The sequence below is a fragment of the Artemia sp. Qi Xiang Cuo genome, chromosome 19, assembly GCF_049724085.1.
Source record: "Artemia sp. Qi Xiang Cuo chromosome 19, ASM4972408v1, whole genome shotgun sequence".
In the NCBI taxonomy this organism is placed as follows: Eukaryota; Metazoa; Arthropoda; class Branchiopoda; order Anostraca; family Artemiidae; genus Artemia; species Artemia sp. Qi Xiang Cuo.
This window is the reverse complement of record NC_142812.1, coordinates 38,522,683-38,544,906: the sequence shown is the minus strand read 5'-3', so window position 1 is coordinate 38,544,906 and position 22,224 is coordinate 38,522,683. Positions and strand designations below refer to the sequence as shown.

Sequence of the window (22,224 nt, the reverse complement as noted above, 5' to 3'; positions counted from 1 at the left end):
TGAAACTAAATTAAACACTACTATTTTTGTCCAGATTTTTAAAAGGGTGTATGTTGTTAAAAATTGCTGAAAATTTTTCTCCAGCATACAAATAGCAGGCCAAACTATAAAGTCTTAAAAAAAACGTAAAGATTTAAAGTGTTATTTTCTTTTTCCCTGAAAAGACATAGTCCATATATAACGAACAGAAATTATTTAACAAAAACTTTTTCCACAAAATAAGTTTTTCAAAGAAAAGAAAAGAACTCCATTAAACCAAAAATGAGCAAAAATAAAATAAAATAATCTACCAAGCCTGAAACTACCACAACTCAGCATCGATAAATAAATGAAAACCAAAACTAATACAAATTACAATAAATAACTGAGTCAAACACAAAACAAGCCGAAATTAACATGAGTAGGGCTCAAAACCCCTTTGCCTTCCCAAGGACAGAACATAGTTTGCACTGTACTAAAAAAATACAAATGAATGTGCGTGGTCAGTTTAATATACATATACTGATATTTAGTAATCAAAATGTTAATATCTGATTCATTAAAGTTATAAAAGTAAAAACATTTATATTTTTTTCCGAAGAGAATATTTTAGGCTACTGTGCTAAAAAATTAACTAAAAACATGCACTGAAAAATAAAACCTAAAAGAACTAAACAAAGTTCGTAAAAAGAAAGTTTCACTGGCATAAATTTGAGCCAAATTGCCTGTAATGAAAAAAAAAATATTCCAAGCAAACGAATGATGTCATACTATATTGCGCAATAGGGGCTCGTAGGCGGAGCTTAAAGGCAAGTCAGGAATGCAGTAACCTTATCAGTACCAATCAGTTGAGTACAAGGTCTGAATCTGGAAGGTTGTAAGTTTTTTACTATAAAGTTTTTAATATTTTTTGAAACGGTGTAGGAAAGTCTTTGAAATGTCGAAAAGAAGAAGCTGTAATAGTCGTAAGGAAAAAGATTGTCTGTATAAGAATATCTTAGCAATGTCGGACAGAAAAAGATGTACCGTAGTAAAAACATCGTTAGACACAAGAAGAAATATGGGCATACAAATTAAAGAAAGAAAAATGCTTGGAAAGGTAAAGAAAAACAGGGCAAAGTGTTCAATTACAAAGGTATGCAAGGATGTATTGACAAAGACGATAGAAACACTGATTCTAATAACAAGAGTTGAAAAGAGAATGGACCTGAAAATTGAAGATAGAAAACAAGTGGATTTATCAAACCTAGAGCGAGAAATGGCAGTAGTGTATGCAGAGAGTCGCCGTGTTCAACTAGAGGTTGAAATACTCGAGTTAGAACTACAGAAGTATTTGGTTGAAAAAGAAATTAATGAACTTCAAACTTTTTTGGACAGGATTTGATTACACAGTCTTCGAGATTCTATGCCATGCTGGCCTAAATTCATGTCAACTTTAATTATTTTTTCTGTTTTTAGATGCTGAGATGCTTAAAAAAAACAATTTTCTTTTCAACTTCAACAAAATTTACAGGATTGTGGTTTGGACAATTCTCGTTTTCTGAATATCCAAATTACTTTTTTCTTAAGCTAATTTTAAATTTTTTGTAAGTTAGTTTTTATATTATGCTTGTTTTTCTTGAAGATGATCTTTTTGCCTTAAATTTGGACATATATAAAGAGAAAAAGAACATCTTGTTTTTCTTAAAAAATGTTCTTTTTGCCTAACTTTGGATATATAGAGAAAAAGAACATTTTTTCGCAATTCTTTTTTGGCACATAAAAAGGTAATTTTAGCAAAACCAGGCGACACGAGTGGAGGTAGCCCCCTCCATGATACCCCTGTCGGCAGAGCAGATAATACTCACTTCACAGTAAGTGAGGGGGACTTGGGAGCTAGCTAAAATAACCTGAAAACAGAAACAAGTTTGTTTTTACCCCTTCATTTACAGCTGCTAAATTAACACTATCGTTGTTTAGTTAAAACTTCTGTTGGTAAACTTTAACAGATGAAAATCATAAATCAGGAAGAACATTCGCCTGAAAAATACTATCAAAGAGTTACCGCAACCCTACCGCAAATACTCAATAGTTACCGCAACCCTCAAAAACAGATTTATTATCAATACATGTATCAAAAGAATTCACTTGTTATACTGATTCCAAATATATAATATTCATTAAGTTTAATTTCACTCATCAAAAAACTTCGAGCCTGAGAGAAGATGCGTAATTTCCGAAAATAAGGGGGGACACTCCCCAAAAGTCAAGAAAAGTTAATGAAAACTGCGCCATCAGTTTCAGCGTTTTTCAAAACCCTACTGTAGGTTTCAAGCTGTCATTTGTAAAAATGTGGAATTTTATATTTTTGCCAGAAGAAAGATCACGGATACGTATTTATTTTTATTTTTCCCAAAGGTGATCTTATTGAACAAATGACCCTAGAATACCGGAAGAGGGCTCTTAAAATAAATTGAAAGTTCTATTGTCCTTTTTAAGTGACAAAGAAGGTTGAATGTCACCTAGCCGCGCTCCTCTGCCCCCCCCCCCAAGTTGTGATATCAAATTTGTGGGATAGCAACTTTGTTAAGCATAGTTGAAAGGTCCAATAGCTATGCCTTTGAGGATAACATGACCTCCCACAGCCCCTAGGAAGAGGGGTGTAATTTACGAAATTTACCTAAATAATTTCTTAGACCACACTGCTTTTCCATTTACAAAAAAATTAAACAAGAAAAACAGGTTTTAATTTCTATAAAGCAGTAAATACAAACACTTAATTAAACAAAAATATTCCGAATATTTCGGCCCCACATCCGGAAGCCTTTCTCAACGGAAAAAAAAATTAAACAAAAAAAAGTTCTTTTTTAGAAAACCTTAACTTACATCAACATAAAAACATACTAAACAAACAAAAGAAAAATATAAATAAATAGGAAAACAAAACTCACATATTAAATAAACACTTCCATTCACTGGCGTATAAACAAAATCAAATGTTTATATTGATTGGAACACGCCTTCTCACAGTATATAAATTTATATACTGTGAGAAGGCGTGTTCCAATCAATATAAACATTCGATTTTGTTTATACGCCAGTGAATGGAAGTGTTTATTTAATATATTTCCATTTATATACTGTGAGAAGGCGTGTTCCAATCAATATAAACATTCGATTTTGTCTATACTTCAGTGAATGAAAGTGTTTATCTAATATATTTCCATTTATATACTGTGAGAAGGCATGTTCCAATCAATATAAAAATTTGATTTCGTCTATAAGCTAGTAAATGGAAGTGTTTATTTAATGTGAGTTTTATTTTCCTATTTATTTACATTTTTTCTTTTGTTTGTTTAGTATCTTTTTATGTTGATATAAGTTAAGGTTTTTTTAAAAAAGAACTTTTTTTTGTTTCATTTTTTTTTTCGTTGAGAAAGGCTCCCGGATGTGGGGCCAAAATATTCGGAGTATTTTTGTTTAATTAAGTGTTTGTATTCACTGCTTTATAGAAATTAAATAAAAAAAACAAGTTTTTTAAACTGAAAGTAAGGAGCGACATTAAAACTTAAAACGAACAGAAATTATTCCGTATATGAAAGGGGCTGTCCCCTCCTCAACGCCTCGCTCTTTACGCTAAAGTTTGACTCTGTCACACAACTTTATTTTTCAAAGCAATAAAAACTTTAGCGTAAAGAGCGAGGTGTTGAGGAAGGGACATTCCCTTTCACAGACGAACTATTTTCGGTTCTTGTTAAGTTTTATTGTCGCTCTTTACTTTCAGTTAAAAAAACATGTTTTTTTTTATTTAATTTCTGATCGTTTTTTAGTTAATGCAGTTTTTATTTGCATAAAAATTTTACTTTTCTTTTGCTAAATGGATGTCTTTACAAATTAACTTAAGTAACGAACTTCTATATTCGTATATTTTTGTTCTGGCAAAAAATACAAAGTTGCAGATTTTTGCAGATATGAGCTTTAAACCTATGTAAAAGGGTTTTCTGATGCGCTGAATCTGACGGAGTGATTTTCATTTAAATTCTTTCACTTGTAGGGGATGTTTCCCCCCTCTTTAAAAAATCGAGTAAATTTTCTCAGGCTCGTAGCCTTTGATGAGTAATACTAAACTTAATAAAATTTATATATTTAGGATCAGCATTATAAACACATTCTTTTGATACATTTATTGACATCAAAATTTCGTTTTTAAAAGTTTCGATTACTATTGAGCCGTATCGCTTGTTTTTTTATATTTTTTTTTATTACGTATATGTTATTACGTATATGAAGGGGTTCTCCCCTTGGTCAATACCACGCTCTTTACGTTAAAAATTAAAAAAAATTTTGATTCAGAAACCCCTGAATCACAAAGGCCGTTTAATTAGAATAGATAATTCTTTTGAAAGCACTAAAAAAAACTGTAGCGTAAAGAGCGAGGTACTGACTTGGGGGAGAACCCCCTCACATACGTTATAATTTCTGTTCGTTTTAAGTTCTAATATTCCTTCTTACATTTCAGTTGAAAAAACTTGTTTTTTTTTATTTAATTTCTGATCGTTTCTTAAATAATGCTCGGAAATCCGGCGCCCCCTTCATCGAAATGTCCCTTACCCCAAAGAAACATCCTCCACAGAAATATTCTCCAGAGTAACCCCCTCCTCTAGCCCCCCCCCTCCAGAAAAAATCGTTCCTGAAAATGGTTGTATACTTCCCAATAACCAATAAATAATGCTGGCAAGTCTGGTGCCCCCTTCATGGCAATTTCCCTTCCCCCATGAAAACTTCCTTCATGAACAGATCCTCCAATATAACCACCGACCCACCCTTCCCTCCCACTACCAGAAAAAAACCTCCTGAAAATTTCTATATACTTCCCAATAACCAATACTATATGTTAACATTGGGTAAAGTTCATAACTTTTAGCCCTCCCTCTGGGAACTTCGGGGATTAAGTCATCCTAAAAGACATATTTATCATATTTTCGACCATGCTGAACAAAATGGCTATCTCAAAATTTTGATCTGGTGACTTTTGGAAAAAAATAAGCGTGGGAGGGGGCCTAGGTGCCCTCCATTTTTTTTGTTCACTTAAAAATGTAACTAGAAATTTTAATTTCCTTTCCAATGAGCCCTCCCACGATATTCTAGGATCACTGGGTCGATACGATCACCCCTGGGGAAAAAAAAAAAAACAAACAAACAAACAAACAAACGAACAAATAAACACGCATCCGTGATCTTTCTTCTGGCAAAAAATGCAAAATTCCACATTTTTGTAGATAGGAGCTTGAAACCTCTACAGTAGGGTTTTCTGATACACTGAATATGATGGTGTGATTTTCATTAAGGTTCTATAACCTTTAGGGGGTCTTTCCCCCTTTTTTTGAAAATCAGCCAAATTTTCTCAGGCGCGTAACTTTTGATGGGTAGCACTAAACTTGATGAAAGTTATATATTTGAAATCAGCATTGAAATCTGATTCTTTTGATATATCTATTGGTATCAATAACCCGTTTTCTAGAGTTTCGGTTACCATTGAGCCGGGTCGCTCCTTACTTACAGTTCGTTACCACGAACTGTTTGATTAAAACCCGCTTTTCTTGTTTAATTTTACGAAATTTACCCATGGTTTATGTATAGTATTTGTTATAGGGAAGCATACTGACAGTTTTGGGAGGGGGTATTTTTCACAGTGATAGTTTTCTGTGGAGAGGGAAGTTTTAGGGGAGAGCTTTCCAGAAGAAATCTACACTTAGAGAATTTGCCAAAATTCCTATACATGAATTTTTAAATATTTTTCACTTTTACACTCAATTTTACATGTGGAGATGTTCTGGGTGAATTGTCCAGAGGAAATTATAAACGGGGTTGGAATTGTCTGAGGAAGCTTTTTGTGGGGGAGATTTTCCTTGGAAAATCTCCGTTACCTTTTTGAATAAAAGTCAAGTACTTCATTCCAATAAAAACAACATTCCAAAATTACAAAACGATTCTAACAGTTCGATTATTTATTTGAAATTTTGCGCCCCTAGATTTTCTGCGGCCGCAGCAAATGCCCCCCCCCCCCAAACACCTCTCAAGTGGCCTAATGCCAATTTGAAAAAAAAAATTCTGCACAGCCTAGGCTCAATAAAGCCTTTTCTACCCATTTACATTTTTTACCACAGTGCCATAATCTATTTGCATCAAGATTTTTGCAACTTGCAAAGATTTTTGCACTAGCCATTCAATTTTCAATCGAATGAGCCCTTTTCGGAGTTTCTACGCCAACTCCTTCTATACGAAGTGCCCTGATCTAATCCCCCTGGTCTAGGCCTGATAGTGATAATGATAGTGACTTAGAAGAGAAACCGCCTCAGTCCACAAAGAGTGGATAAGTTGATCCTCATCCTCAATGTAATTCTCAAATTTCCAGACCTTTCAACTACGTTGAACACCATGGACATATCAAAAAGTTGATCGGAAATGTTTGGGGAAATGATGGGCGTGGGGGGGAAGGAGGGGGAGGGTGTGATTCTGCCTCCGATTACTTTCGGCAATTAAAAAGGGCAATAGGCCTCTCAATTTCCAAAAAATAGCCTTTTTAAAGTTTTACGACAATGTTTTCTATAAAAACCTTTTATGCCCACAGGACATAAGGTACAACCTTAGCACTGTGGGTTGTAGGGGGTCGTCATACTCAAAGATATAATTTGCGGACCCTTCATTCAAACTTTGTAAAATACAAACTTCAAAAAATTAATCCACATAAACTGTGGATAATATTTTTTTTAAATAATTCTTCATATCCGGAGAGATATTTAAATAAGAAAAAATATACCAGAGAGATCATTATTGACCAATAAGGTCGAATTCAAAGCCATGGTCTTACCTAGGTGGTTCGCTAGCCTTAATCAGCGTTCATTTGATCCCTGAATTCAGCTTAGCCTCAAAGAAGCATGCTTAAACACAACTTTTAAAATACTTCCACATGTTGAAATACGATCCAAAAAACAAATAACAAGAGCACTCTTTCTTTCTCACTTACTAGTGATTTCCTTATTCTAGTTGATTAATTTTGTAACCAAGTTTATGATGTTTACACTAATGGCAGTATAGTTTTTAATACTAAACTCTTTTGGGACGATGCTAATAATACAGGACAAAAGAAATAACGGACGTTGATGACAAAGTCATCATAGTGACAAATGTTTAAACCAAAATGATGGATTAAGTAACTGAGATAACATATTTCAAAATCAGAAGAACCTCTAAGCTGTTTTTTTTTATTATACAGTTTACGCAGTTGATTCATCATGGACTGCTATTTGCTCTTTTAAATTGGCTGATTGCATTCTATCACCAAAGTTTTGTACAAAAAAAAAACAACAAAAAACAAAACATTGCTTATATTTATTGTAAATTCAATCAGAATATTTCAGTTACCGCGAATTTCACAGACATGTTTGCAGAAATAACAAGCAGTAAAAACCTTGCTGAAAGTGAAAAAAGAACAATACAAATTCTTATTTTCCTATGAATAATTAAGTCAATTTTCAAAATAAAAAGTATATGCAAGTTTTCACTTTTTCTTGATTTTGTCTTCTAAATACTGTCCATTCAAACAGAAGTAAAATAATTTGGTAACAAGACATTGATGTAAGATTTACCGATATGAATAAACAAAACATTCAACAGGACTCGTTTTAAAAGTTACCATTACGAAGAAATCAGCAAGCAGTGAAGGGAATATTCCAAAGAAGATTTATGTCCTGATATAGTCCAATTCTTCTATAGAGTAGTGTAGCGGCTCACAAGGTAGGCCACATCCGTCAACGCCATCTAGGATACTAATCGTATTTTCTACTTCAATAAGCGGCGCTTTATATTTCCCAGAAAGCCTCTTCACGTTTTGAAATTCATTCTAAAAAATCATAACTATGAATTAAATGTAACAAGACCCATTTACAATTAAGGGGCAATAGTACCGGGTTGAGTTCCGCTTCTCCGTTCTTTTACCTAAATAATTATTTTAGGTCTTTTGTCAAATTGTTAATATTCTTGTACATTGCGAATTTCGGAGTCAACCTATCTTATTCCGACACTTAAAAGCTTCATCACACTAACTAAAATTAAAAATGGATTTTAAAAAAACGTGTTAAATGATTAAAATATCAGCCGTATCTTAGTGTCCATTCCAAAAAAAGCTAGAAGCTCAATTATACGTCTATTTCCCCAAGCAACCTCAAAGTAGAAGGAGCAAATCGGCCAACAAAGAATTTGATAATAATTAATGCATCACAAGAATTGGCTTTTTATGTTGATTCCAAATATATAGAATTCATTAGGATTATCATTATTCATCAAAAGATACGAACTTAAGAAAATTTGCTTTATTTTCAAAAAAGGGGGAAAACACCCCCAAAAAGTCAACCAATCTCAATGAAAATCACACCATCGGATTCACCATATTAGAGAACCTTACAGTAGAGGTCTCAAGTTACGAAAATATGAGATTTTGTGTTTTTGCCAGAAGAAGTATCTTGGAGACGTCTTTTTAGGGGGTTTCTCCCATGGATGATCGTATCAAACCAATGGCTCTAGAAAATAGCCCCCCCCCCGCGCCCATCATTTCCCCAAACACATCCAATAAAAATTTTGAGATAGGCATTTTATTCAGCGTAGCTGCTTTCCAGATAGAAAATATATTTTTGAGGAGGGCACTCCCCCAAAGCCCTCAGGGCAAGGGTTTTAAGTTATGCCCTGGGGGCATATAAGGTTTTTAAAGAAGGCATTGTCGTAGAAACTTCAAAGAAAGCTCATTCGATTGGAAATTCAAAAGGCTAGTGCCCTTTTTAACAGTCGAAAGTGATTGGAGGGCAGCTAGCCCCCCCCCCCACGCCCATCATTCCCCCAAACACATCCAATAAAATTTTGAGATATATATTTTGTTCAGTGTAGTTGATTCCCAGATAGAAAATATGTTTTTGAGGAGGACACTCCCCCACAACCCTCAGGGCAAGGTTTATAAGTTATGCCCTGGGGTCATATAATTTTTAGATAGCCATTTTATTCAACGTAGTTGAAAGTTTTGGAAATTAAGTCTTTATGGATGACAACCCCTCCCCACACAGCCCTCAGGGCAAGGGTTGTAAGTTATGCCCAGGGGCATATAGTTTTTATTGAAAGCGTTGTCGTAGAAACTTCAAAAGGGCTCATTCAATTGGATATTGAAAGGGCTATTGCCTTTTTTAACAGTTGAAAATAATTGGATCGCGACTAACGCCCCTCTCACGCACACTATTTTCCAAAACACATCCAATCAAAATTTTGAGATATCCATTTTGTTCAACGTAGTTGAAGATTCTGGAAATGAGGTCTTTTAGGATGATAGCCTCCTCAGAGCCCTCAGTGCAAGGGTTGTAAGTTATGCCCTGGGGGCATATAAGAACGATGTTGGCAAAATGTATTATTTATTAATTTTTTATGGATTAGCCACTTTTGGAATAATATCGGTTAATAGCAACTTCGTCTTAAAAACACATGAAGAAGAAATCTTCTGAATTTTAGATTATTTAGGAACCAAGGAATTTCTTTTGCTGGGACAATACTGGAGGCATATTAATTATACCGAAGATGTCTCTGGAATCGTTGAAGCAAAAGATATAGAAAAAAAAATAGAAATTAGTTTAGATTTCGACGTGAGTTAGGTAAGAGTTTTGGTTTAAAGATATGCAACGATTAAATTAGGTTTAAGCTACACACCAGAACTTACAAGCCTGGGATTATTTGTCAGGGATCTAACAACGGAGAAAACACCCACAAAGAGTGTTTTGTCTTGATGCAATTTGCCCCATCAAATTCATCACATTAGAGAATTATATTGCAGAAGTCTCTACCCTCTATCGACGAAAATAGAAAGTTTTGTAGTTTTAAAAATTACAGAAAGATGTTTTAAGTACTATCAAGAATGATATCAAGTTCCAAATAATTCGTTTACGATGTATACTGATTGATATAGAAGACTAAATATTGCAAAAAAAAAAAAAAAAAAGGCTTCTGTGTTTTCTTGGGCTCTCTATTTTATGGTGTTCCAAATAAAGAGGTGGTTGTGAGCTAGAGCTTGTTTAACTTATACATAAATTCTCCACTGGTTATAACAAAATAAAATAAAAGACACTTCAAAATATCTATTGTTTCTGTACTTTACAAATTATATTCTAGCCTTTAAGGGTTTACAGAAGACCACAACCTCATTTTCTTTTTTAATACTTCACATGTTTTCAAACTTTGGAAGGGCTCATTTGATTACAAACTGAAACACCTAGTGTCCTTTTAAAAAGTCAAAAGGGACTAGAGGGTAAACAGCTCTCCTTCTACGCGTCTTGTCTCCCAAAGATCCAATCAAAATTTTAATGCAGCCATCTTGTTTGGTATAGTCGAAAGGTTCAATAGCTAAGACTCTGGGGATGACAACTTACATAGTCCTTGGGGCAAAATTACACAATTAGCCGATTCTTTACATATAGAATTTGTTATTGGGGAAGGGGGCGTGTTTGACCATTTGTGTAAAAAAAAAGGTCAATGGCATTAAAGTGAAATTCTGAGGGAGTGTTAGGGGTGTTATTTACTACTACTCGAACTGCTACTATCGCCACTTATGTTTCTACACCTGCTACTTCTATTATGGTTGCTACTAAGGCTAAAGGTATTAAGGTGTAAAATTCGAAATGTGTTTGTCCTTCGGGCAAGGACTGTAAGTTACACAATTTGCCAAATATTTAAATATAGAATTTGTTATTGGGGAAGGGGGCGTGTTTGACCTTTTGTGTAAAAAAAAAAAACAATGGCATTCAGGTAAAGTTCTCAGGGAATGTTGGAGGGAATTATCTACTGCTACTCACACTGCTACTATCACCGCTTATATTACTACACCTAGTAATTCTTTTGTGATTACTACTAAGGCTAAGGGTATTAAGGTAAAAATTGAAAATATGTTGATTGGAAGTCGAACTAAAATCAGAACACACCATGTGCAAACGATTGTCAAAAGGATATATCGGCAATATTTTAGGAATGGTTTAGAGTGTTCAATTTGAGGAACCAGGACATGATGAGAAGGATGTTCAACTGACCAAAAGGCAATTTGGGCATACTAATGCTATTACGGTTCCTAATATTATCAATAAGGCTAAGGGTATGAAGGTGACATTTTAATTGTTTTTTTTTTGTTTTTTTTGGGGGGGAGGGGGCGTTGAACTAACTAAAAGCCAATATTAGCATGATTACTATTACGACTTAAGGAGATTAAGGGTATTATAGAGTTAAATAAAAACACTATGTGCATGTAATTTTTCAAAAGGACGTATCAGCTAAGTCCGAGATCTCAGAAACAGATTAAAGTATTCAGATGAAACTATCAGGGTACAAAGAGGGAATTTTGAACTAGACCAATAAGGTAAAATGTGAATACTATTACTGCTACTGCTGCTATTAACATTACTCCCCCATACTCCTACTATTAATTTTAACTTTAAATAAATAAAACCCAAAAAGAAAAGAAATTACATTGCATAGCCGAACCATATTCAAACGAGCATAAAATAAGCAGAGTAACGATCCCCCCCTCCACTCCCTTTCCTTCTGAACAACCGAACCTACTTTTTGGTTTACTGAAAACAGTTTTTATTTCGGTTTATGTGTCTTAATTTCTAATAATAACGAAAAAAATACCATCATAACCAATATTATTGAAAAATAACCAAACGATTGTGGAATAATTCTGGATTTATTATTTCCATTTGTTTTGTATTTCATTTATTTATTGATGATGATTTATGTTAATTTTATGCTTGGAAAATAATTTGACTTTATTTCTGCTCATCTCTGTTTAATGTAACTCGACTTTTCTCTGGAAAACTTCTTTTAGGGAATAAGTTTTTTTTAAATTAATTTTTGTTTGTTTTTAGACATATTCTTTTTCATTGGTTAACAGAAGAATATTCTAAATATTTTTGATTTTTCTCTCTTATAATCCAGATTTTGGCTCAACGTTTATATATCTGACAATTTTTTTTACAGTTTCTAACAGTATATACACTTTTGAAAACCTGGATACAGATTGTACATTTTGCATTATTTTCGTAGCTCAACTTTCCATGAAAAATACAATTTAACGCTCTATCATGTTCTTAAAACATTCTGTCTATTCTATTTTGACAACTTGGATGCACTTACAGCCTTTTGGTTTAGTTCAATAGTATGAACAGAAATAGTAATAGTAGTAGCTCTGAAAGTTTCAACTTATTGCCTTCAATAATTTTTAAGATATTGTTGAAATTTGTTATTTACAACCGGCATGGAAATGCTGCCTTTTGATCTAATTTTAAAGTAACATAAACTTTCCCTGATAAAGTTTTTACTTTATACCCTTTTCCAGTTCTAAGATATCCCTACTGGATATCTTAACAAACTGATCTATTTTGACAACCTAGATGCACTTAAACTATTTTGATTTAGTTAAATAGTAGCAGTAATGCTATTAAAAGAAGTACTAACAAAATTGGCAGTAAGTAATATTTGTACCCCTGGAAGTTTCAGCTTAATATCCTAAGGCGTTACGGGGATATTGTTAATACATCCCTTTAATAACCCAAATGTACATTATTTTTATGATTCAGTTCAACACTGCCCTCACCATTTCCTAAAAGTCTTACTAATAACCTTGCCAATAGCAAAAGTAGTAGTCATCTTAGCAAGAGCATTGGGACTAGCATAAGGGATAGTAGTAATACTATCTAATGGTAGTATCAGTAATAGTATTCAAGATGTGCCTATTTGTTCTGGTTAAGCATTCTCTCCTCACCCCTGGATAGTTACAGCTTAATTCTTTAATTTTTTTTAGAGATATTGCTTGTATGCACTTTTGAGGATCAGCACGCACATAGAATTTTGACTCAGCCCAACTTCTCCCCAACAGTCTCTGTAAGTTACAAATGAATACAATTAGCTTTGGTAATAGTGGTAATAATAGCAGCAGCAGTATTATACTGCTACTACTCCTACTTATAGTCACACTATGTACAAAATATAATTTTAGTAGCTTAGCATACATCTCAATATAGCCTGAAAGTTTCAACCAAATACTCTATGATGTTCTTGAGATACTGCTGATACGCCCTTTTGACAGTTTGAATATACATTATATGTTTCAATTTAATTAAAAATCCTCCAACATTTCGTGAAAATTTCTCCTTGATACTCTTAGTCTTAGCAATTGTATTAACAGTAGCAGTAGAAGTAGAAGAAGCTGTATCCATGTAGTACATTGTGATTATTTCAACATACCCCTCAACATACACTGTAAGTTTCGATTAATATTCCAAGTTGTTGTTAGGCTATAGCTGTTACAGCTTTTTAGTAACTGGAATAGGGATAGTGTGTTTAGATTTATTTCAACATCTTTCTCAATATTCCCACCTAGTGTTATTCTAACATTCCCCTTAACAAGCCCTGAAAGTTTCAGCTTATTACTCTAGACCTTTGATTCCCAACGTAGGGTGCAGGCCCCACCTGTTGGGTATGATAATATTTTGGTGGGCTATGTGCGGGACTTGTACCCTTTGGCTTACTATTCCTTAGAGCCTTAATTTTCAAAAACCTTCATTTGCATTCTGTGCTTTGATTTAGTTCACATCACCCTAAATCTGGCTGAAACCTTCACCCTAATACCCTTAGTAACAGTAGTAGTAATAATTTATTTATAACCCACTTTTATACAAAACAAGCGGAGTAAAGTACACTGAAAAGGGGAAAAAAAATCAAATACACAGAAACAGAGATAACTTAAACCTTAATCACTTGACAAAAACACACGGATAATATTATGGTTTGGGCCAAGGGACACAAAGGCATTTCTTGTCAAATTATTACTAAGTAATTCAAACAATTTAGTAATTTTGATAGCACCATACTTCTCAATAATACGTGTATTACGATATGAAGTGGGAAGGTACAATAAAAATTTTCAAATACATTCCACTTAAAAACAAGACAGAATGGTCACAATATGTGGAATACATTTTAGCTAAAGCTCGGCGTGAATATTTTCCAAGGTTAGGTACAATTTTCGCATATCCGATCTTCAACTTTTCTTTACATCTCTCGAAAATTGAAGTCACAAAAAAGTGAGTATAAAACGAATACCAATTCCTAACCACCGTAAACTTGCAACATTGCGAATTACTGAGGATCCACAGGACAAATTACGAGCTGATGATTTGGCATTGAAAACTAAATATTCGCATTTATCAACATTCAAAAACAGACCAACATCCCGAAACATAATAGAAACACGTTGCACCGATAATGCCAAAGTAGACTTGGTTCGGCTTAAAACTAGCAGGTCATCCGCATACGCAATACAAGACACATCAGATAAATTATAAAACTACGAAGGCTTGATTCCTAATACCATATTTTGAATGCAAGCATTAAATAGATAAGGTGATAGCACCCCACCCTGTCGTACTCCAGATTGAACTGGTATATTACCGCAGTACCCTGTACCAGATTTTAAACGAAGAAACGAATTACTATACCAAAATTACCATACCAAATTACTATACCAAAATATACCAGTACCCTGTACCAGATTTTAAACGAAGAAACAAATTACTATACCAAAATTTAAGCATATTAAGGACAAAATGGTTGAACCCTAACTGTAACAAAGAATGTCTCATTTGTACCGGATTAGTGCTGTAAAAGGCTTTAGACAAATTTAAAACACAAACATGGAATTAACAACCTTTGGATTAGGCATTAAAAAAAGTTGAAACTAAGATCTTATGCGCATGTTGGCACCCAATATGAAGCTGAAATACAAATTGATTTGAGTCTTTCGCAGTTCGTTCAATAATATATGGGAGCAGAACATATTCAAAAATCTTACTAATGTTGCAACCAACAGTGAAGGGTCCATATGAACTGCAATCAAACGGTTCTTTTTCGCGTTTAAAAATTGAACTTACAGTTCAGCAAAGGAAGAAATCAGGCACCAATGACTAAGATACACAGAACTAGAAAAGCATCTGGAGCTGAGCGACTAATGCTGGACGATCAAAATGTACATAATGAGAACTAATCCCATCAAGCTCTCTCAATTTAGACTTAATTTCGAGCATAAAACTAACATTACTTTTAGTTTAGACGTCAATAACATGACGTAGCAAAATTTTTGTTGTCAAAAATTGCGAAATTAAGCACTGAAAATGATAATGAACACTATACTCAATTTACAAAAAATATCTTGTATAATTTCCAGGCAATCACGAAACTAGGATAACATCACTGGTCCCAAATGAACTAAGGTGAGATACCTTAATGTCATCTGCTAATTTTGCCATCCTTCTAGTAATATCGCCGACATTCTTTTCATATATACAAAAACATCACGATAGCTGTCTTTCCGATCTGCGTTTTATTTCAATCAATTGGCCTTATACGAACTAGTTACGTGCAATCTAGATGTAAAGGCAGAATTTAACAAGATTTTTGACGGCTTGAAGACGCGGGTCTTCCCTACCAATCAGTCTCCCAGATAGGAGTTCAACCCGGCCAAGGGGAACAGCTACAACCTGAGCTTGTTTCGTGCACTTAACCAAGTGAAGGTAGTAAACATTCAGTTACACTCTGGCTTGTTGCGAAAAAACAGTCGTGCACAATAGATTAAAAGGGCTCTCGACGCAGGACAACAGACCTGTTAGGGTAGAAATATATAAAGGCCAATTGGCTTTGCTCCACTCTCGTTTCATACACCATTTTGTATTAGCAGCACAAGGATGATTAGATGGATCAGCGGTTAATGTCACAGTAAGCGAAAGGGGAAGGTGGTCAAAATCACGTTCGTCTTCGTCAACATTAACGACAGAACAGGGAACATCGGCAGAGCAAATACAATGATCAATATTTGTCAGAGCTCCACTATTATGAATATAACTGTAATTAGGGGCTGTGGATACTATGCGGTAACCAATAGGCAAAGAACTTAAAACTAAAGTGATACGAGTGGAGGAGATATTAAATTCACAATTGAAGTCACCTATCAATAGGCATCAAGACCCACGCTTTTCAATATTGCATAACAGAGTTTTAAGGGATGAGTCGGCACTACAAAACCAAGTAAGTGAAGCTAGATCTTTCTAATCGTAAGGAAGATATACATTTGTAAATACAAGGTGACCATGTCGTATTGCCATGACATTATCAGAAAAATGAAATAAGACAGGTGAAAAAGGTGTGTCTAATCGTTTGATAAAACGTGCAAGGTCCCTGGAAGCTCGGCCTTTTATATTTTAGGCATTAGTGGTAAAGAAAATATGCTGGCTACTTTTTCGTAGAGAGTTAACGGAGATGGTGGGCAGTAAATGTTCTTGCAAGAACAAAATGTCAAAATCATTCATTTTTTTATTTAATGAGCCATCTTTATCTTTCGTGCCATTGATATTAAAAGAGCAGATTGAGACGGACAATTCGACAGTCATTTCCGAATCACACGTCAGGACATCACGCAGAATACGACATTTTAGGCTATACGATGCATGATTACCCCCACAATTAGCGCATTTTGGATCAAAAATACAGGGGGAATCACGGTATGATACATGAGATCCGGCACAGCGGCTGCATTTTGTTGGGTTATCGCATTTTCTTTTCAGGTGGTTTGGAGATCGACAATTATGACAGCGACGGGGCGGCCACAAGAATTCAAAAATCCGGAAGGGTTCATTGCCAGCCATGCGCATAGGTTATCGGATTTTACTCTAGGCTACGGAATCAGCAAAGGTAATTTTCACAGCCAGAGATTTTCTCTAACGATCAGCGTCAATGACACCTTCACATTTATTCAAAATTATCACCTCATAATTAGCGAGCAACCCCTTAACAATGCCATGAAATTTCTTTTCTTGAATCATGACGTCAGAGCTATTCAATACGGTTGGAACCACATTGCAGAAAATCTTTGCTGCAGATTGACTAATCTGAACAAACAGCTTATCGCCAGAAGGCCTTATGCTGTGAATAGCTTCATGGCCATAGATTTTATTAATAGTATGAGCCCGTTTTGAAGGGCCGTCAAGTTTAGTAGATACTTTTGAAATGATAGCGGTGACAGGACTTTCAACACGAGGAATAGCATAAGGAATGGGAAGTGACGGAATATTTAAATTCTAAGCTGTTACCTTTTCTTTGATGAAGTTTAGGGTACTATCCACAGCAAAAATTTTGGGAGCAATTTTATGATAAGCAACAGCAGGAATTACAGGCACTTCTGTGGGTGAAATAATTACGTACGTTGGCACTGTTAGCTCCTTATTTTCACACTTCCGAAGCAAATCAATAATATCTTTCACGTGCCGAGCGGAGGCATTATCACCTTGTCTCCTTGGTGCTGTTTTACTACTAGGGTATATTTCTGCCCATGAATCAACTTTAGCATCTTTGAGAGTATTTTCTGGAAAAAACTGCATTGCATGATTAATAATAACTTCGTCATCAATACCCGATCGAATGTTTGATGGGATAAAATTAAGAATAGTTGAATGCGAAAACATAATCACTTTGCTTGGCTCAGCCCAAAAACGCATGCAGATAATTTCTCTTGCTTAGTTCAAAATCCACCTTCAATATGCCCTCAGAGTTTCAACTTAATATTCTAAGCTGTTCTCAAGGTATTGCTTATATTCCCTTTTGGCAACCTGCACGCACTTAGTGTATTTTGATTTAGTTTTAACTCCCCCAAAACATCCCCTAAGTGTTTCACTTTAGCCTCAGTAGTAGCAGTAATTTTAACAGCAGCAGGACTAATATCCTCATAGTGGCTTTTGGTTTGTTCAACATCCCCCTCGACATGCCCTAAAAGTTTCGACTCACTACTCTAAGCAGTTCCTGCGATATTTTTTATACTTTTTTTTTTACGACATGCATCCATACAGTGAGTTTTGATTTAGCTTAGTATAGTCTCGACATTACCTGAAATTTTCACCTTACTCTTAGCTTGAGTTTTAGTAGGAGTAACAGTGGCAGTAGTAGTAGTAGTAGTATGTAAGTACTGCCTTTCGGTTTGTTCAGCGTCCCCCACATCATGCCCTATAAGTTTTAACTGAATATTCTAAATCGTTCCTAAAATATTGCTGATGCACCCTTTTGGCAACCTGGATGCACATAGTGTGTTTGAATTTAGTTCAACTTCCCCCTAAAAATTTATAGAAATTTTACGTTTAATGCCCTTAGTCTTAGTAGTAGTCGTAATAGAAGTATCAGTAATGGTACTAGGAGTAGTAGCGTGCACATATTGCCTTTTGGTCAATTGACCACCCCCCCCCCCCTCATCACTCCCTGAAAGTTCCAACTTAATACCATAAGGCATTCGTGAGATACACCCTTTTCATAATCGGTATGCGCATAATGTGTTTTCATTTAGTTCAACACTCCCCATAGCATCCCCTGAAAGCTTCACCTTAATGGCCTTGGCTGTTTTGGACACCAAGGGTCAAACATGCCCCACTTTCCCAATAACCAGTGCTATATATAAATAATGGGCAAATTACAGCTTATAATCCTCGCCCCATAGGCTGCTTTCCCCAGAGAGACAGTTGTTGGACCTTTCAACTTAGTTGAAAAAACGGCTGTCTAAAAATTTTTATCAGATGTACTTAGGAGAAAAAGAGGTGTGGGGGGGCTGTTTGCCCTAAAATCACTTTTGACCTTGAAATGGACCGTAGAATGCTCAATTTCTAATCGAAGGAGCCCCTTCCAATGTTTCTACGACAACTCCTTCCATACGAAGTGCCTTCTTAAAAAAAAAAAAATTACACATAGAACCAGCTTCACTATTTCCTGCGCGGTCAAGGATTTACTGAAACTCGTACTGGTAAACTGTTATTTTTACGTCATGGAAAGGCAGTGCATTCTTCGAATATACCTACGTGATGGGTTTCTTAAGGCAGGTTACGAAGATTTATTCACACAGAAAAAAAAAGATGAAAATTAATTGAAATAAAAGACATTTTAGATAAAACAGGCAGCAGTAGTAGTAGTAATAGTAATTTATTAAAAAAAAAAAAACAGAAAAAAAAATACCGGTAGCGCACCAAAAACGTTGCTTGCGAAGGTGTGCTACTATTAAAAAAAAAAAAAAGAACATAAGAAAACATCAAGTTCAATCTTTAAGAAGCAGGAGTGCGAAACCGTGTAACAAAAAAAAAAAATGCTACAAAAAAATTTCATACACAATAAAACTACATAAAATCATTAGGGGTTTCTTTTGTTCGGCATGAAGGTAGAGGACCAATAGACATACATGGACATTGGGAAAATGAGTATTAAGAAGTCTTACCGTTTTATCTTGTTAATACGGTACTAGGAAATAAAATGATCCAAAAATAGAGGTAGGAGCTAAAGAAATCTACTAACCAAAGGACCAAAAGTGTTTTATAACGCAGGCACTATCGCTTAGATAATTCCTGTACAGCCCTCTTCTCCTCTCTATTTAACACAAAGTTTTTCACTAATAGTCCTAGCTGCGTTCATAACTTTCTTCCCTAAGACACCATCAGCAACTGCACAAATTGTTTTATTAAAATTATTCCATCCATCTTCTACATAGTCAAATTTTAAACTCTTTAGCTTTATAACTGTTCCTGGAAAGTTTCTCTCAAATTCTCCTCCTGGAGTCTACCAACATCATAATTTCCTTGGAGGTAGTTGCCCTTCCAAAATTTCAGCTTTAAATTAACCCTAGACACTACTAGATGGTAATCTTTACTTTTAACATCATTAGCATATACACCCTAATATCTTGTATTGATCCTGCCAATCTTTGGTTTACAATAACATAATCAATAAGGTTTGCTGTCTTACGATAACGTGAATACTATTTTAACTTATGAGCCATGAGCCATTTTATGACCAAACACTATATTGGTTATAACTAAGTTGTTATACCTGTAAAATTGCATTTGTCTGTAGCCATTACTGTTTTCCTTTCCTACACCAAATTTACCTAGGCTAGGCTACCACTTATACTTATTTCTACTAACCTGGGTGTTAAAATCTCCTAACAAAAACACCATATTTCTACTTGGTACCCTGTTTATTTGCTTCTGTAACTGTTAGTAAAATTCATCTGAGTCATCAGTATCTCCGTCAGACGGTTCAACATGAGCATATTCTACTGTAAGGGATACCCTGAACTTTCTAGACATAAAAATGAGCTGTTACTATTCTATTATTAATATCTTCCGAGCCCAAACAAGACTTAAAAGCATAGGCCCAGTTCGAAACATCTGAAGTCGTCAGTCAAGATGTCGATACGATATTTGTTCTTTACGTCGTATCATTGAAACTTTCAATTTTCAATGTTAGGAAAAAGGAGCGTAGAAGGGGGTCTACTTGCCTTCCAATCTTTTTGGTAACTTAAAAAGGGTATTAGAACTTTTGATTTCCAATCCAGTTAGCTTCTTTTCCGAAATTTTAGAACAATTGGTTTGATATAATTACTCCTGGAAAAAAAAATAAATAAACATGCATGTATTATCTTTTTCTGACAAAAAATTCAAAATTCCACATTTTTTTAGATAGAAGTTTTTAACCTCTACAGCAAGGTTTTCAAATATGCCTAGTCTGATAGTGTGATTTTCACTAATATAGCTTAAATTTTTAAGGGTGTTTCCCCCTTTAAAAAAAATAAGGTACATTTTTTCAGACTCGTCTTTTCTTACGGATAACATTAAACTTAATGAATTTTTGTCTTTGGAATCACCATAAAAAGCCAATTTATTCATTGTGTCTATTGTTATAAAAATTGTTTAGAGTTTTGGTATATGTCCAGCTAGAGTTACTGCTTACTTGCAGTTCGTTATTACGAACTGTTGGGTGACGTCATCTATGCAATAAGCATAATGCTATAAGTAGTAAATGGCTCTCAATATAAAATGACGTCATCTGTGCTATAAATCACATGCCAGATTCTGAGTTGGAATAGTTTGTTACAAACACTTGGACGATAACTTTAGAAAAAGATGTTAGCCGCTTGTACACTGTTGCCCGTACTAGAGGGAGATCTGTTTATGTCGGACGACGAAAGTAATGTGGAGTATATTGGGGAGAGAGTGAATTTATACCCCAGTGATAAAGATTCTAAAATGAAAGTTGGAAAAACATTTGGTTTCTCTATGGTTACCAGTCCTATGTCTACCAACGATGGAAGAGAAGAAATAAAGTCAATAAAAAGAGGAAGGAAGTCTCTTAAACTGACATCAGTTCGTGCAATCACTAAAGCAAAAGTCAATAAAGAGCAAGTGGAAATCTTTCCAGTGACATCAATTCGTGGAAGTACGAAAGACAAAGTGGATAGAAAGATAATGGGAAAGTTCACGGAAAAGACAAGAAAACTGCCATCTTTGTTTTATAAAACCACGCCCGACTCTATAGTTGTTAGACCAAGAGTTGTAGAAAATCGTCCGTGGGTGAGAAAACCTACTAGGCCATTGAATCCAGGAATGTATTCAAAATTGGTAGCATTGATGTTCATATTGAAGCTCAAAAGATAACATTTAGAATTTGTCAATAGAAGAAGTTGATGATATGAGTCAACACTTTCGAATTTTGTAGTGTCTAGATTATCGTTGTTTAATAATAAAAAATAAAAAAAAAATATTGACTTTACATTAAGAAAAGCAAGAAGCCGACTAAATTGCCAATAATTTTATCCCTTTAACAAGCATTACCTTCATTGACTACAAGTCAGACATTTTGTGCTCTGTACCTCTCCCCCCTTCTTGCAAGGGTTTTACCTGTGTAGACCCAAAACTGGATTAGCCAATTTTGGAATAATATCGGTTAATAGGACCTTCGTCTTAAAAACACATGAAGAAATCTTCTGAATTTTAGAATATTTAGGAACCAAGGCATTTCTTTTGCTGGGACAATACTGGAGGTATATTAATTATACCATAGATGTCTCTGGAATCGTTGAAGCAAAATAAAAAAAAATAAAAAATAGAAATTAGTTTAGATTTTGACGCGAGTTAGGTAAGAGTTTTGGTTTAAAGATATACAACGAATAAATTAGGTTTAAGTTACACACCAGAACTTACAAGCCTGGGATTATTTGTCAGGGATCTAACAAGGGAGAAAACACCCACAAAGAGCGTTTTGTCTTGATGCAATTTGCCCCATCAAATTCATCACATTAGAGAACCATATTGCAGAAGTCTCTACCCT

The 22,224-nt window shown here is 34.7% G+C and overlaps 1 long non-coding RNA gene across 4 annotated transcripts in view; it reads right to left on the bottom strand.

Moving 5' to 3' along the window:
- Window positions 1-7,656: 7,656 nt before the first annotated feature.
- The window catches only part of LOC148940815 (uncharacterized), a 51,868-nt gene continuing 37,300 nt past the window's right edge, over window positions 7,657-22,224 (bottom strand). For all 4 annotated transcript variants that reach the window (XR_016143351.1, XR_016143353.1, XR_016143352.1 and 1 more), the window contains one exon: window positions 7,657-7,861. This is a non-coding gene — a long non-coding RNA (uncharacterized LOC148940815). The remainder of the gene's footprint in view (window positions 7,862-22,224) is intronic.